This window comes from Notamacropus eugenii, chromosome 6, assembly GCF_028372415.1.
Source record: "Notamacropus eugenii isolate mMacEug1 chromosome 6, mMacEug1.pri_v2, whole genome shotgun sequence".
In the NCBI taxonomy this organism is placed as follows: Eukaryota; Metazoa; Chordata; class Mammalia; order Diprotodontia; family Macropodidae; genus Notamacropus; species Notamacropus eugenii.
Window position 1 is genome coordinate 331,883,020 of NC_092877.1, and position 14,889 is coordinate 331,897,908.

A 14,889-nucleotide genomic window follows, 5' to 3' on the forward strand; every position below is an offset into this window, starting at 1 on the left:
AAATGTTACAGAAATGCATGTTTTCATTTCAGCTACCACTGAATACATGAAAAGGCAGTTGTAGCTTTAGAGTGAGAAGGGGCCTGAGATGTCATGTAGTTTACGCCCCCAATTTTTCTTCTGAGTAAATTGGCATCCAGAAATTTAAGTGACTACCCCAGGTCTCACAGGTAAAAAGCTGCAGGGATGGGATTTGAACTCAGCTCCTTTTAGACCCTTTCCCATTCAACCACACCCAGTTCTCTGTGCTTTATCTTTCAACCATATGCTCATCCTGCCATCTGTCATTTTTCCTTTTCAAATGGGGATGAGAAAATTAATATATTAATTAAACTAATGAGTCATTAATATTAATGACATTAATCTTTATATATTACTTTGAGTCCCTGAAGTGAAAAAAATGCTTTATGACATGACTACAACTTTTCAATGAGCACAGTTAAATTATATAATTGTATATAATGCCCTGGAAAATGATTATCTAAGAGAAAACAAAAAAAATTCCCTCTTCCAGATAAAATATGTGGACAATACACTCAGCAGGCCTTTCCGTTCAGTTTCTAATTTCTGATTACATACTTCGGCGGTTGCCTTGGAGTCCCTCTTCCTCTTGCCTCTTAGAAATCCCAGCTTTCTTTGATCCCTCGAGTCATTACTGCTTTCTCCTACCTCAAATTATCTTGTACTTTCTCATCTGCATACATATTGAATCCCATAGTAGAGAAAAGGAGGGAGAAAAGGAAAAGGATCAGCCATTTATTAAATGCCTACTATGTGCCAGGAACGGTTCTAAATGCTTTTTTACAAATATCTCATTTGATCCTCACATCAATCCTGTGAGGTAGAAGCTATAATGACTCCCGTTTTATAGTTGAAGAAACCGAAGCAGACAGAAATTAAGTCACTTGTCCAGGGTCACATAGTTAGGAAGTATCTAAGGCTGGAGAATAATATTAGAAGTCAGGGGCTGTTCTGTTTTTGTCTTTGTATTTCCAGTTACCTTGCACATAGTAAGCGATTCATGAACATTTGTTTAATTAAAAGGTTTTTTTAATCTATTACTGATCTTTCTTGAAGAAATGGTTGTAACATTTTGTATGATGTCTGGTTACAAAGCATCCAAATTGAAACTGAGGCAAGAGATTGACAGGGTAGGATGAAAAACACACTATTTAAATGAAAATCTAAGCCAAACAATCCTCTTAAGGACTGTTGGGATATGTATCTGTCTGTGTTCCAAAGAAATTAGAGAAAAAAGAAAAAAGAAAGAGACTTCATACAGGGAAACAATAAAGCTTTTGTTTTTGATTTCCAATAAACCTATTTTATCACTGAATGCTAATTAAGCAGCATTATGAGGGAGACAGCTGCATGTCCTCAGGATTATAGCACCTTGAGTGCCCCCAGCAGCTTGGAGGTAAAGGCCTGGGTGTCTTAAGCCACCAAAGTACAATAATCCCCACACGCAGAACACCCAGAGCTTTGTGCTGTAACGAAATGGAAATGACAAGAAAAGAGAATAAGAGGCCTGTTGTTGTATGGACCAGAATTTAATGATAGACCTCTGGCACCAATGACAACCAATCAGGACGAGTGGCAGTGGGAATGGAAGATGTTATTTACTCAATTAAATCCCTTACCCGGAGAATGATAATTGAACACTTCGAGATTACGAGCAGTTTCCAAAGTGGGTTATAATCATTAAGTCCAATGGCTGATGAGAAGAGAACTGTTTTAAGTCTTCCCTTTTAGAGTCATATAACAATATACAGCTGAAGTACAAAGAGGCAAGGCTTGCTAGCCCATTGTAGGATGTCCCTTTGCTTCCTGTTTTAATTTCACATTCAGTCCCGTCTCACAGATAGCCTAGATGGTACATATGTGTCTTGATGGAATGTTCCAAAGACTGTTCAGTCAAACTTAGTGCTTCCTCCATTTCACATATAAACATCCTACATTGGAGGGAGCCTCCATGTGAACAAATGCTTGAATAAATAATGTCACGTGTTCCCAAAGGATATAGTTGGCACCCAGACTTTTATTCCCATTTGTGAGGGCTTTAAAGCATTGTTTTCAATATTGATTTTTGCGATAGTAAGTCCAGAACCAAAGATCAAAGAATAGGCGGTGAGACTGAAAGAGTTGGGTTTTGCCACCAATTTTGTTTTTGGCTTCAAGAAGTCCAGTCTTTATCCACTACCTCACCCTGAGTGAAAGTACTTACTATAATGGCACAGTTCTCTGGTACATAATAAGTGCTTTATAAATGCACTATCTAATCTATTACAATAGTTGACTCGGACTAGTTGGAATAATGTTTTAAAATTTATAAAATTAGATTTATGAAATTAAAAAGGAAACCAATTATATGGAAATAGTTATTGAAACATTCAAAAATATCACATACGTGTGATCTAACTAATAATAGCTAGCATTGATCTAGGATCATACAGTCATAGAAGGAATTTTGGAGATCATCTAATCCAACTCCTTCATTTTACAGATGAAGAAACAGTCTGAGAGAAGTGAAGGGACTTGCTTAAAGTTACAGAAGTAATGGGCGAGGCTGGATTTGAACTCAGGTCTCTTTATTCTAAATATGACACCGTCCCTCTAGTACCCCAGAACTAAGAAATTTTCTAAATGATTGCATGGATTCCAAGGGGAGGACAGAGTAAAAAAATTATTGGAGAAGGATGAGGGATGAGTTAACTGGGAGTAGGGATGGAAGTGCATGCTGGTAAAGTCACTGCTATCTTGATACTAGATAACTCTAGTGCCAGGACTTAGAAGGGGAAGGATTTTGTCATGTTGGTGTGCCATAAACAGTGTCTGCTTCCTGAGCTAGCCTCATTTATCATTTAGTCTCATTCTCTCTTTCCTTCCTTTTCTCTCTCCCTGCCTTCATTTCTATCCACAGTTCTCTCTCCACTTCTCTTCATCTCTCCCCTTCTCCCTTCCTCTCTCTTCCCCTCTCCAGCCCTTTCCATTTCTGCTCCCTTTCCCCTTCATCCTTACCCACCCTTCCCAGTCTATTCTTTCCCACTTTCCCCCTCCCCTTTGGGTGTTTTAGTTTCTTTGTTAGCACGGGTATAGTTGGTGAAGACACTGTGTTCCTTTTGAGACACACCCCACCCCCAAACCTAAAGACCAAAGAGGTCTGTTGTCAAAGAGGTTACAAGTGAATGGCCCTTCCCCTAAAGGGGGTGGAAACATGTCCTAAAGCACAGTACAGGTGAGTAAAAGGATCCACTTCATTCAAAAGTGGGTTAATAGCCAAAGGTGAGCAGAGCCTTAGCTAGAGGCTTGGTGACTGATGCTTTGGAAGGCCCAGTGAAAAATAAGCTGAATTGGAAAATTAGAGGAATTGAATTTGAATGTGACTGGACCTCACTTTCTCATCTGTAAAACTAGAGGAGTGGGAAAAGTTGGTCTAATGGGTGTCTCTGGTCCCATCCAACTTTAGATCTAAGATCCTATAACTGAACTTGGAAAGTACTCACAACATTTGAAGAGAGCCTGGGATAGCAAGAATACTTAAAATAAGAGTCTACCGGATGTCAGGGTAGGGTCAATATCTCCTCCGTGGAGTGCACAGTCTTTGAGCTGGTATACCAAGGTGTCTGCACCCTCCCTAATGGGCAACATCCCACAGCCCACCCCCAACAGCAGGTATGTTTTGTGTTACTTGCTGCTGGCATGGGTTATGGTAAACTGAGTTGCCCCAGGCACAGAGATTCCTAGTTATGGTTCTGGTTAAGCAAACAGGTAAGTGTGCTTATTAAAGGAGTGAGAGGCAGTAGTGACATCATGGCTAGAAGTCTGGCCTCAGAGCCCAACAATGATACTTCACTCTCAGTGCCCCAGGCAACACTAAGTTACAGAAGAGCCACGGATACACAGGAGAAGCAGGGAGGGATGGAAGGAGTCAGCTATTCATTATTGCCATGGCCCACAGAGCCTCTCAGAATATCAGTGTCACTGAGTGCCTGCAGAAAGAGAAAAATTACCAGATGTATCACTCTGTTCATTTGAGTTTATGTTCTCGTTATTTCAATTAGCATCCATGTCAACTATGATGATGGCTTATTAAGTGGCTGCTGTATGCCTAGTCATGCCAGGCCCCATGTGCTGTTAGAGAGAAAGCAGAAGTCACAGCTCTCACTCTTGAGAACTTAGGCTGAGAAACATTTCAGTGATGACTAGCCATTACCAAACAGCTGGATTTTAACTGATGAGCTAGAGATAAAAGGCTCCATTCCCTCTCATCAAGTCCCTGAGCTTTCCAGTTCCCTCAGTATATTTCTTTTGGTACATATTTTCATTCCTTCTTCTCCCATTTCTTTTTTTTGGAAAATGGAAATACTAGGAGAAGAAGAAATACAAGCCTCTGTGAATGACAGGTTATCCTGAAGGCCCAGCTCCCCTCACCAACATCAGCATCCCTTCCTCGGCAACCCATAATGAATGGCTGCCACTGTTGCCATGGCGATTTTCATTTTAAAAAAATGTATCCACACAAAGACATGAAACGCAGCTGTTACCGTGAGCCATCACAAAATCAAGCCAGATGTAATTGTGTCTGTTTTTTGCTGGAATGAGAGGTGTTAATGTAAGTCTTGGCAGGTGGATGGAGCAAAATTAAAAAAAAAAATGGGACCTAGTCTACCTTTTTGTGAGTGGGTGGGGCACTTATCAAAATTTCAGGCCAATAAACTAATAGAGGAGAAATTAAAGCTAAGGAAGGGGAAGGAGGGGTCAGATTTGTAATGAGCAAACACTAACCACTGTGCCAGATCTGATATTTGCAGAACTTCCTCCATTTCCCTCCTTTTTCATTCCCTTTTACAAGAAAAGGAGAATGCTCCCTAAAAAGCTTTAACATCCATAGGCAATGCTCTCTTCTGACTGGCTTGAATTACTTGTACATCTGATATTCCACAAAGTCCCCTAATCACACTGTTCTAGGGTGCTGTGCAAGAAGAGGTCTGAAGAGGCTTAGAATCAGATCCCACTTTCTCTTTAAGGGTGGGGCTGTTTTATCATGATGCTATGATTCTTTGCTGAAAGGCAAAACAGCTTTGTGTTTGCTTTTCTTGATACAGTAGAAAGACATAAGAAAAGAGAAAAAGTCATGCCATTTTCCCATTAGAGATTCCAGCATGCAGGGGCATTAAAGTCATCAAGGACAAGGAAAGATGCCTAGTCCTCATGCCAATTCAGTTGTTTAGAAAACACTCTCTGGCCCTTATGAGTAAACAAACAGAAGGAGAAAATGGGTCTTTTGGGTCTAATATTTTAATGTCCTGAAAACCTTCTCTCCTGAAAAAGCGAGATGATGCCCTGGCAGAAGACATTTGGGGAACATGTAGCATATGTTATGAAGGCAGAGAACCCGGAAAGGAGCACACTAAATATTCCATCTAAGAATGTTTCCAGAAAGGTGATTCTTCCTTTCATCCTCTCTCCCATTACCCCCCTTTATCATAACTTCTTTTAATACACTGCCATCTTTTTTAAAAACTACTTTACAAGATCTTTTATGACATGTTGTTGCATTGGAGATGTTATAAATCAAGGCATACTAACCAATCAGCAGGCAGAGGAAGTGAATTCAAAACCTGACGAATGCCTTGGATTTTAAATAATAACCCAGAGCCACAGCAGAGGCTTGAGGGTGGATCTTCAGGAATGTGGGCTTCCTTCTCCCCCCACCCTCATTTTTGTGCAGAGGGAAACAGAGCTGAGGCCCTATGATTCCAATGAAAACAATATTGGATTTGAAGTCAGAGGATTCTGATTTTAATCCTGGCTCAACTGTGTTCTACCTGCATGACCTTGGACAAAACTCTTCCCTCGGCTTCAGTTTCCTTGTCTATAAAATGAGAGGATGACTTTAAAAATTATTATATCATATTTTTATTATGGACATGGACAAAAGGAGAATTTATTTTGCTTAACTATATGTGTATTTTTCTTAATCAGGAATTTTGTTTTTCTTGCTTTCTAAACTGGAGGGAAGGAAAGGAGAAAATATGAAAGTAAAAATAAAATTTAATTTAAAGATAAAATAAAATGAGGGATGGCTTCTGGGTTCTCTGAGAGATAGAGGAGAAATGACATCTACTGGAGTAATTAAATCCTGAATTAGATCTATCAGCATTTTGTATCCAAAAGTAGAAAAATTCCTTTGATTTTGCAAGAAATGTCTTTGTTGCCAAAAATAAGAATTATTCCTAACGTTGTAGATAGCAACCCATCTAGGCCCTCCCCTCATATGTGATCCTTGTCAATGTCCTCTTGTAAATCTTCACCCACCAAAATGAAGAGCTTCCCCATCTTCTTTTGACATCACATGGATACCAGTGGAGCAGATATGGTCTTCACTGGTTATCTCTAACTCTCATCATATGACCGGGCACCTTTCTGTCCCATCATACAGGGCCCAGGTGGCATCTATATGTGGCCTTCATTGTTCAGAGGAATGCTTACAGTCAATGGGATCTCAGATCAATCACAGCACTGAAGAGACTCCCTGACATTTGACTGAACCGTTGTCTGTGAATAAAAATCAACTTGCAGGTATGACTGGCACAGGGTATCTGGAATGTGGCTTGAATATCAAAACCAAAAGCCAGATTTGTGGTTCTGAAATGGCAGATGAAAGGGTTCTGAAAGGGCCGATGACCCTGCCATTGACCTCTTATATGACCCTAGAAAAGCCAAACTCAAACTGTTCTGGATTTACACAATGCTGCTCCTACATACCTTGTTCATGAAGTTGTTATGAAGAATACCTTACAAGACATGTCCGGGGTGCTCTGAAATATTAAAATGTCATGGAAAATGAATAAACAAATACTTCAGTGAGGTTGGATAACTGTGGAACGGCTGCCTAAAATGTTTAATAGACTGTACAAGCTAGGAAGGTACTTAGAGACTTAGTCCAACACCCTCATTTTACAAATAAAGAAACTGAGCTCACTTATCTGCTCATCAGTGCTCAAATTCAAACATTGCTATCTTTATTTTGTATGTATAGAAATGAAAGGAAATGCAGTACTGACATTTCCAAGATGACACAGCTAACCATGAATGACCCTTATTTCCTAGACTTATGTCCACTCATCGGCTGGGCTCAACCATTATACACAAACAATAACAAACAACTTTTTGGTGAATGGATTATAATTTTAAAAGTAGGACAAGAATAATGTCTTTTGGCTCCAAATCTGATGTTCAGTGTTGTTGTTTTGTTGTTGGTGTTGTTGTTGATTCATATCCTGACAGCTACTTAGAACCATAGAATTACAGATCTGAAGCTTCAAGAAAACATTGAGGTCTTCTAGACAGTCCACAAGTACTTATCAGAAGCTAGCTATATTTCAGACACTGTGCCAAGTGGTAGGGATACAAAAGAAAAAAAAAGCAGAGAATAGTCCCTGCCTTCAAGGAGTGTACAATGTATTGGGAATAGACAACACAGAAGGGGAGGGGAATAAGTATTTCTTAAGCATCTACCACTTGCCAGGAATTGTGCTAAGTGTTTTATCACATTTGATTGTGATACATGGAAGCTACACAAAGTATATAGAGCATACATACTCTAAAGGGAAAGATATTAGTTGCTTGAGGAGGGCAAAGATAAGAGAGGAGAGAAATGCAAAATGGCTTCTGGAAGAAGGTGAAATTTGAGGTGGGTCTTGAAGGAAGCCAGAGAAACCAAGAGAAGAAGGACAGTCCTCCAGGCATAGGAGACAGCTGGAACAGGGACCTGGAGATGGGAGATGATTTGCTGTGTTTATAGAACTGCAAATAGGCTGGTGTAGCTTGATTGTGCAGTGTGGGGAGGAGAATGGTATAAGAAGGCTGGAAAGGTGAGGACAATCACATGGTGAAGGGCTTTAAATGCTAAATAAAGGAATTTATATTCGATTCTGAAGGTGAAGATGAAAGAAAGGCAGTGGAGCTTACAAAGGAGGTGAGTGGAAGGTGAGACCTACACTTTAGAAGAATTACCTTCTAATCACCTTATCAGCTCAGTGGAGAATGGATGGGACTGACTAGACAAGTCGGGAAACCAGTCAGAAGGCTTTTGCAGTTCTCTAAATAAGAAACTGATAAGGGCTTATCATAGTGTAATGATTGTTAAAGAGTATAGAGAAGGGGTATATGTGAAATATTTTGTGAAAGTATAAATTACAAAGGTGATCTAGCCTGTCACTTTTACAGATGAGGAAACCAAGGTCTAAATGAAACCAACATTTAAATGGCTCTGCCCATAGCTCGTTAGTATTAAGGTCAATGTTTGAAACAATATCTATCACTTTTCCATTGCATGATATCACTCTTCCTAGCTTATCTAATACCTGTGTGGCCATAGGCAGGCCCCTTACCACCTCTGGGCTTCTGCTTTCTCACCTGTAAAGTATAAGGTCTGGACTATAATCAGGATGGGGAACCTGCAGCCTTGATGTGGCCGGAAGGCTGCAGGTTCTTCACCCTTGTGCTAGATGAATTCCAAAGACTATTATGGCTGTAAATCCTATAAATAGTAAGGAAATGGCAGAGTTGTGATTTTCTTTTACACAAACTGAAATGAGTAAAACCTCACAACACTCAACACATATAATGCCAAGATGCTTGTTCATATGAAACTTTCCAAGGAGGTCAGCAGTCATTGTTGAAGAACATGTTACAAAGTTATTTAGGATTTACTCCAGAGGAATGGAAATATTGTAACAAAGAAGATGTATACCACGAAATGGCCCACAAGGCTGAAGGAGGTTCTTACAAAGGCTTTCTACTACTTACAGTCTCCTTTCCAACGTGCCTAAGGCTGAATGCCCAGCAAGGGGCCATCCAGACATTGCAAAAAGACCTCTAGTGCAGAGCAATCCATCACCCCATTTTAGAACTGTTCTGATTCTTTGGAATCTGCTTTTTTGTGCTTCCCATCCACTGCTGCTGGTTTTACTCTCTGGAGCTAAGCAGACTCTGAGAACTCAAGACACCTCAAAGGTCATACAGTAAATAAAGAAGAGACTTCTCTGAAGTATACTCAGGAAATGGTTATTCGCCTCTGTGTTTACACCTTTAGTGAGAGATAACCCTCTGCCTCCCAAGAAAGTCTATTCCATTTTGAGGACTGCTCTAAGTTTTAGAAAGATTTCCTTTACATCAAATATGAAGTTATCTCTGAAATTTCCACCTACTGCTCCTAGTTCCATTCTCAGGGACCAAATAGAACAACTCTAATTTTCCTTCCTCCAGACAGTTTTTTTAAATACTTGAAGACAGCTATCAAGTATTGAGGATATCTAGCTTGGTAGACAAAGGCAGTCATTTTTTTCCTCCCCCTTCCTTTTGTATTATGTTTGTAAGATTCCTGGCTTATATCAGTCTCAATTAGACACACTCCATCCCTGGCCAAGAACCTGTCATTCCTATATTGTAAAGCTGTGGTCTAGAAACCCAAATTCCATTCTCAGGTCTTCTTACCTGGGACTGTGTCTTATCTAAGCTTTGTATCTCCCCCAGTACCATTCTTTGCAAAGAGTGGGTGTTAAATAAATATTCCTTGGCTGACTAAATTGCTTAGTTATAGTGTAGAAATTGTTTCCATTAAGATTCAGATCTGAGAAGGGCATACCTTTTAGAACAGATTTTAAAATTTACTCGGTAAGGTCATGATTTCCTAATGGAGTGTAAAACATCTCTCAAAACATCTATTTATTCCCACTTCAGAACCTAATTATGGTACTACAGAGTTCAGTTAAATCAATTTTGACCAAGTTAAGTTCATTTTAAATAATCCATTGAAAAATAGTTTGCCCAGTTAGGGGGTCCAGAAACATGAATGACATCATCTCTATCATTAAATTATTCAGTTTAATCATAGTGCTACAAAGCAAAAAAAAAAAAGTGTAAGTGGCAGAGATGGGGAGAAAATGAAAGGAAATCTATAGGAATAATTAAATCCTGAAAAGCAGTATGAAATACTTACATGACAAGTATCAAAGACCTACTGTGTACTAAGCATTGAGTATGGAGCTAGGGGAGACACATAAAGGTTAAAATATGGTCCCTGTTCTCAAGAAATTTATTATCTCATTGAAAGTGATAAGCCACTATCACAGAGCTGATTGGGTAGACCCAGGAGAGATTTCCAGGTCTGTAATTCAGATGAACAAGATCCTTTTACCTCCCCCATTCTGAATAAATTTCAAATTCTAAGCTTCCCCAGTTCCCTTCTAAGTCTTTTCATTGAAGTGTCCATAGAACTTTGACTGCACATTACCAGTAGCTGGAGGCTTTCCTCCCTAGCTTCATCTCACCTGTCTTCCAATTACTATCTACTTGATGTGGATCCCTTGGTCTTGCCTTACCCGCTTTCTGTTCTTAGATTGATTCCCCTCTTCTGCCTGTCCTGCTGTGTAAAACATCCTTCCACCTTTCCCTTTTCTTTCAAGTCTTATCTAACACCACTTTTCAGTATTGATTACTTCTGCAGATTTCATTTCTCCCTCTCTCTACCACTTACAAAAATTAGTTTTGTAATCTGATTATTTACTGCTTCAAAGAGCACAGAGTTACATTTGGTATAGAAAGACTGCATATGATAAAATATTATTGCATTTCTTTTTAGCATGGTACTGATGGAATTAATAAGCATTTAAACTGGTAGGGAATAGTAATGCTATTTATTATCAGTTTACAGCATACCCAGTCAGCTGTGTAACACTATTGATCTATTAAAAAGAAAATTTTAGAAAGGAAAATTACAGAACTAGAAACATTTCCAAGTCTTATTCATTTACTTATTGAGGCTGTCGAGTATCCAACTCAGGGTAACACCGACTAAAACAAAAGTTTCAACTCCTGGATGCTTCAGTTTCATAGAAAGTATAAACCAAATGAATAAATAAAAGTAAAACCATCATTTTTTTCTGTTTGGCCAAGAATCATTCTTCTCATCTATTGAACACAGTAAGTCATTAGTCTTGTTTTTGCAATAATGGTATCAATTTCATAGGATTTAAAGCTAAAAGAAACCCTAGAGACCCCCTCACTTTGAAGATGAGAAAATGGGTCTTTATAGAAGATCAGATGATTTACATAAAGTATACTGGTTTTTGGAAACCTTAAGAGGATAGGTATCAATATAACAACCTTGCTGACATGTGAAAAGAGAGACGGATAGAAACCAGGCTGCCAAAACATTTAGCAGACTGCCAGATACATTCAAACATTGAGCAGTCTACCAGACTCATCTAATCACTAATGGAGAGAGCAAGATTCCAAAAGAGACCTTGTATTTTTCAAGTTTCATACACAAAAGTCATTCTGCAATGTTTCATCATGGGGATAAAGAGACCTTATGTTCTCTGAGTCTATGCCCATGAGTGTTGGGGATGGAAGCTCAATTCCATGTGGACAGTCTCGGGCGGGTAAAGGTGGGAACTTCTAAATCTTAGAGTTCTCATGAGGCCCCCCATAAAACACCAGGGAATCTCGTGTATTTCCGCCTCTTCCCGTGAGAAACGTGATGGGAGGAGCATCTCCGCCCTCGAGACTGTCCCAGGTCTGAGCACACCTATTGTTATCTAATAGGCACGGTATTCAGGTGCAAACTATGTGGCTGGAGAGCTTAATTAGGATCAGGAAAGCCTGAAGGCTCTCTTAGCGCGGGAGGCCCTTACAGGACAGAAGGCCTCTTCCCTCTTTCCTCTCTTTGCTCTCCCCTCCCCCTCTCTCCCCACTTACACTTCTGCTTCCAATCTCTTATCGTAAGATCTTTGCCTCCTTGGGAGATTTCTTTCTCCCTCCTAAGGAAGAATTCCCCCTGCACTTGTAACCAGGACCCTGAATAAAGCTTAACCCTTGTTCGACTCCGGAAAGTCTCTTCTCTCATACGTTTATCCGGTTTGGCCAACCGAAGACCTGGGACAGGTAAGGTAAGACTCGGGTAGCCCTCAGGCCTCTAGGCCTGGCACATGAGGAGCACACTCTGGAAGATTCTTCCATATTAGAATGGCTTTCTACTTGGTCCCAGGATTCTGAGCATCACCTTAGCTAAGGATGGAGGAGCAAAACATCATCAGGTTGGCAAGAGATGATAAATTCTTTGGACATGGAAACCCATTAACAAAGAATAATACAAAAACTGATGAAGAGTATCCCCCAAAGTTCTGTCCTGGGGCCTCTGCTCTCCTCCCTCTGCACCAGGGATTCTTCAATTTTTGTTTGTGTCACTGACCCATTTGGCAGTCTAGACTGCTTCCCAGAATAATGTTTTTAAATGTATAAAATGAAATATATAGGATTACAAAGAAGAAACCCAGTGTTGAAATACAGCTATCTATCCATCCATCTATCTATCTATGTCTGGCATCTATTTTTTAAAACAAGTTCACAGACCATAGGTTAATAATTCCTACTCTATACTATCTCCCTTGGTGATCTCACCATCTTCAAGTAGATGCTCCTTACACATTTCAAACTCAACATGTCCAAAACAGAACTCATTGTCTTTCCCCCCAAACCCTCTTCTTTCCCAAACTTCTCTTTTAATGCTGAGGATACTACCATCCTCCCAGTCACCTAAGCTTGCAATCTGGGAGTCATCCTTGCCACCTCCCTCTCACTCATCCCACATATCCAATCTCTTGTTATTTCTACCTTCATAATACATCTTGTCTACATCCCCTTCTCTCTACTTACATGGCTGCCACTCTGGAACAAGCCCTCATCACCTCACAGCTGAACTGTTGGAAGAATCTTCTTGGCTTCCATGTTTCTCTTCTCCATACTCCAGCCTGTCCTCTACTTACCTGTCAAAGTGATCTTGCTACTGTGCAGTTATGACCATTTCTTACCCCAACCTCTCACTCCCACTCCCAAAGTCAAAATAATAAAGTCAATAAATATTTATTAAAGGCCTTCTCTGTGCCAGGTACTGTGCTAAGTGCTGGAGATACAAAGAAAGACATGACTGTTCCTACCCTCAAGGAGCTCATACCCTAATAGGGGAGACAATATATAAAAAGAAACTAACAAGGGGGACCTTGTTAGCTCACAGGGGGTGTGATAAAATCATGCAGCTGGGGTGGGAAATGATCTGAGGAGCTACGAATTTCTGAGCTAATTTCACCTAGCAGAATGGTGAGTTTCTGGAGATGACAAAGTTCAGGCTAGGAAATGATGAAGAGAATTCCCCAGTGCCACCTTTAAGGGGGAGGAGAAGGGACAAGCTTCTATCAATGTACCTCCCACACTCTCCAACCAAAGGAAGGAGTGTTCACTTCTACTTACTCAAGTTCCAGTAGCTCCAAGATCAAATATATCTCCAAGATCAAATATAAAATGCTCTGCTTGGCTTTCATAACCTTTCTCAGCTTGGCCCTTTTCTATCCTTCTGGTCTTCCAGTGCATTACTGACCTCCATTCTAGAACTACACTGGCCTGCTCCAAGTTCCTCTCATGTGACGCTGCATCTCCAGCCAGGGTGTTTCTCGGCAGTGGTCATCCCCCATTCTTAGAATGCTCTCGCTCCTCACCTCTGCTTCCTGGCTTCCTTCATGACTCAGCTCAAAGTCTACCTTCTGCATGAGGCCTTTCACATTCCTCCCACCGTCAATGTCTTCTTTCTAAGTTATGTTCCATCTACTCTGTGTATCTCTTGTACATAAATAATCATTTCGTTAGAATGAAGGCAAAGATTAAGGGCTGTATTTTTGCTTTTCTTTTCATCCCCAGAGCTTACTATAGTGCCTGGCACACAGTAGTGCTTAATAAAAGTTCATTGATTGACTCTCAACCCTTTGCGGTAATCCCTTTTACTTCTTCTTCAGTAATGGTGACAGAATGACAAAAAAGTGGACAGAGTCCAAAGAACAAAACAGGTCTTAGTCTTTCTATAAACATTAATAGATATTAATTTAACCATTCTAAATGTTGGGTCACAGAGTCTCAGCATTAGAAAAGGAAGTGGGAAGCCATCAAGTTCAACCATTAGGATTCTCTCGGTACCACACCCAACAAATTGTTGATGAGTCTTTGCCTAAGACATCTGGTGAAGGCTATTCCCACCACCCCTCAAGATCATAAATTCCATGTGGGGATGATTGCAATTCTTTTATTTTTTCCCTGCCTCAAGCTTAAATCTGTTTCTCTGAAATTCCTACCTACCATCATAGTTGTGTCTTTTGGGAAGAAACAGTACAAGTTTGCTCTTGAATCTACATGGTGACCCTTCAAATTCCTGAAAACAGCTATCATGGACTGCATCGCCCCCCACCCCCTTCTGTACTTTCACAATGTTTCTCATGCTTACATCCTTTAAATCATCCAGGGCCATGAATTTATGACTCTTCAGTATTCTGGTTTTCTTTTCAGTGCTCTCTAATTCATCAATATCTTTCCTGAAATGTGTCCTTTGGAACCAAACATGACATTTCAGACGTGATCTGACCAACATCACCTGAGTACTCTTGAATAAAGAATAGAGAGAGACTCTCAAGATCACTTTCTGAGTCTAGAACACTATGTGTCTCTTAATCCAATTTAAGATCATATAGCTCTTTGGACTCTGTTCAACCCATACCGGGTTTGGAGTTTACTAATGTTTCAGATCTTTCTGAATCCTAATTCAATGTATTAGTTATCTTTCCACCCCCAGCTTTGGGTTATCTGCAAAGCTAATAAGTGAACCATCTGTGCCTTTATCTATTTCATTGATAAAAATGGTAAGCAACACAAAGGCACACACTTATTCCTCAGACACTACATTGAAGACCTTCTTCCAAATTCACATTAAATCTTTAACTCGTTGGGGTCTAGGCATTCAACCAGGTTTGACTCTATCTACCTGTCTTATTATCTATCACA

The 14,889-nt window shown here is 40.0% G+C and overlaps 1 protein-coding gene across 1 annotated transcript in view; it reads right to left on the reverse strand.

The window, feature by feature from the left end:
* SLC9A9 (solute carrier family 9 member A9) overlaps positions 1 to 14,889 on the reverse strand; it is a 727,593-nt gene that overhangs the window by 425,116 nt on the left and 287,588 nt on the right. The window lies entirely within an intron of this gene.